The sequence below is a fragment of the Babylonia areolata genome, chromosome 28 (assembly GCF_041734735.1).
Source record: "Babylonia areolata isolate BAREFJ2019XMU chromosome 28, ASM4173473v1, whole genome shotgun sequence".
In the NCBI taxonomy this organism is placed as follows: domain Eukaryota; kingdom Metazoa; phylum Mollusca; class Gastropoda; order Neogastropoda; family Buccinidae; genus Babylonia; species Babylonia areolata.
In genome coordinates, this window is record NC_134903.1 from 23,455,520 (window position 1) to 23,458,345 (window position 2,826).

Consider the following 2,826-nt stretch of genomic DNA (forward strand, 5'->3'; position numbering starts at 1 on the left):
ACGGGAAAATTGACCGACATTGGGAGGGGGGAGGAGCGGGGGAGGGGAGGGGGGATGAGGGACGGGGGGTGAGAGAGACGGAACGGGGAAACTAGGTCAGGAGGCCTTTTCTCCCTCTGAAATTAAACGTCGAAAGGACACAGGCTGAAATCCAGCTTGTGCTATGGCGTTCTCGGAGGAGGTCGATACACGACCCAGAAGATTGGGGAGAAAGGAAGGAGGGGGAGGGTAGAGGGCAGAAAATGTTTTCCTGCAAAAGCTGTAAGGTCGACGGCGACTGGGCTTGCAGGCACACATCGTCTGACTGTACATGCGTGCCACCGGGAATGCAGAATTTCTGGCTGCGTGCTTGTAATTTATCGACGCGGATGGGCCTTGGCGAATATTTTTATTCTTTCCTTTTTTTCTGTATTCACCTTGGCTTTATTCTCTCTTCTCTTTCTTGCTTAAAAATAATATCACCCCCTCCAACCATCCACTAAAGAGAAAGGGGGAAGAGAGTGGATGCATAATATTCTGGTGATTTTTTTCTTGACTCTCATTTGCAATGTAATGGCTACCTTTGAAAGAAATGTTTGATATAAGCATGCCAACTTTATCATATGGAAAAGAAAGAAAGTCTTTTATTTTTCGATCGTCCCTCCTGCAAGGATGAATGAACCGAATCGTGTTCAACGCCGATAATTATCATCAACAACATCGTAAGAATACCTGACACTGGCTCAAAATTCCTCAAATCAGAGTTCGGGAGAGAATTCGACGAACGTGTGTGTGTGTGTGTCAGTGTGTGTGTCAGTGTGTGTGTGTGTGTGTGTGTGTGTGCTTGTGTGTGTGTCAGTGTGTGTGTGTGTGTGTGTGTGTCAGTGTGTGTGTGCTTGTGTGTGCGGGTGGAGGAGAGAAGGGGGTAGGGGCGGAAGACAGCTTGTAGGCTAGAGGGGGCGTAGATGTACAGTTTAACGACCTTTTGGCAAAAGCCCTGAAGGTCAAGGTAACTGTGTGTTGTTCGGGGAAGGTTGCGCAGTCGGAGGTGAATTTGGCTTTAGGATTGTGTCGGGAAATGCATTGAGGCTGGCCTGCACGAGAGGAAATAAATGCGCAGTGCACGTACACCGTGTCAGTGTAATTATGTCTGTATGTGTGGATGTAGCCACGGTTCCTTGGTAAAGCCAGCAGTGATATCCTGCTCAGTACGGGCCACACGTCACGTTCTATGTTGTTGATCCAGTGTGAGAGACCTCAGTCATCCAAGCCTCTCCGGTGAAAAGTTTTCGCATGAATTAATTTGCACTGGGTTGAAGATTCAGCTGCGAGATGATGTGGATGGAAACATGCAAGGCGACAAAAGTTCTGCATCTGGACGAATAATTTTAGTTGTCGATTCTGTTAGTCTTAAACAAACAAAAAAATCATTTGCTTTAGTTCTTAATCACTGACTTAGTCATGCTGATGATATGCGAATAATGAATGAATGAATGAACAGAATAAAAGAATAAATGAAATAATGACATGAAATAGAATAAAAGAAAACAAAACGACGTGGAAAGTAGGTGGGGAACATTCAGGAAATCCAAACTCGTGAGTCGTCTGTCCTTCAGTTAAAGAGATTTCATTGGCTGCTACAATTTACGTGAGCCACTGTCGTTCAGGACATCAGTCCTCCTCAGACACCCCCACCCACTCCTCACCCCGCCGCCCCCTCAAACCTCTCCCCAAACCCCCTTGGAGATGGCCAACACACCTGGAAAGGTAACTGCCCTGAACAATGAAATCTTCACAACGCCAGCATACATACACCCCAGCCTCTGAGCAGTTACTTGACCTTTCAAGGCAGCACGTTTAAACTCAACTGACCATTTTCGCTTCAGGTCCGGCCCGTCGCCTCGATTCCATTGTGAATGGATGAAGTAAAGTGGTGTGGTAGAGGGGGGGAGGGAGACTCTGGGAGCGTGTCGATACTCCCCCGTGTCAATACTCCCCCATCCCAGTTGTAAGGACTTCAGTGAAGGGGCCATTTTCGCTTCACTTCTATATTGAGGCGTTGATGATCTGTCAGTGAAGACACACCGTGCACACACACACACACACACACACATGCGTGCGCCGGTGCGCGCACACACACCACTCTCCTTTTTGTTCAACAGTGACACAGCTCAAAATACCAACGCCGGTCCACACCCCTCACTACGTCCTTAGGCAGCGACTTCAAGTCAGGTGCTGTCAAAACGGGCATTTTTTGTTTGTTTCTATATCTGTGTGTGTGTGTGTGTGTGTGTGTATGTGTGCGTGCGTGTGTGTGTGTGAGCAAGCACTCACGTCGTGCGTGTTTGGATGGTGAGCATGCGCAACGCAAACCTACACCTACACAGTGACATACACTGCCTTGCCTGTGTCCGGGTTCAATGTACCGAGAGAGACAGCGGGGAGGAGGGGGCGAAGGGGAGGGACAGAAAATGAAAACGAGAGACACAAGAGACTAAACAAAGTTTTTTTTGGTTTTTATTTATTTATTTATTTTTTACAAGTTTTAATTCTCTTTCCGACACACACACATAGACACACGCACACTTACACACATACACCCACCCACTTACACACATACACCCACCCACACACACACACACACTCACTCACACACACACCACTTTCTCTCTCTCCATGCACACATACTCACTCACACTAACATACTACTGATACTAACATACTACCACCTGCCCCAAACCCCTCCTCCCTCACCCACCCCATCACCAACTTGTTATTTCTCCATGTTCCTGCATTGGATGGCTGACCAACTGGAGACAATAGATATGTAATAACAAGTTGAGGGCT

At 47.4% G+C, this 2,826-nt stretch overlaps 1 protein-coding gene across 1 annotated transcript in view; it reads right to left on the reverse strand.

The window, feature by feature from the left end:
• The window catches only part of LOC143302069 (nuclear receptor subfamily 2 group F member 1-B-like), a 34,848-nt gene extending 32,690 nt beyond the window's left edge, over positions 1–2,158 (reverse strand). Inside the window, exon 1 of the mRNA XM_076616576.1 lies at positions 1,852–2,158. The gene's annotated coding sequence lies outside the window, so the exon portion shown is untranslated. The remainder of the gene's footprint in view (positions 1–1,851) is intronic.
• Positions 2,159–2,826: the final 668 nt, after the last annotated feature.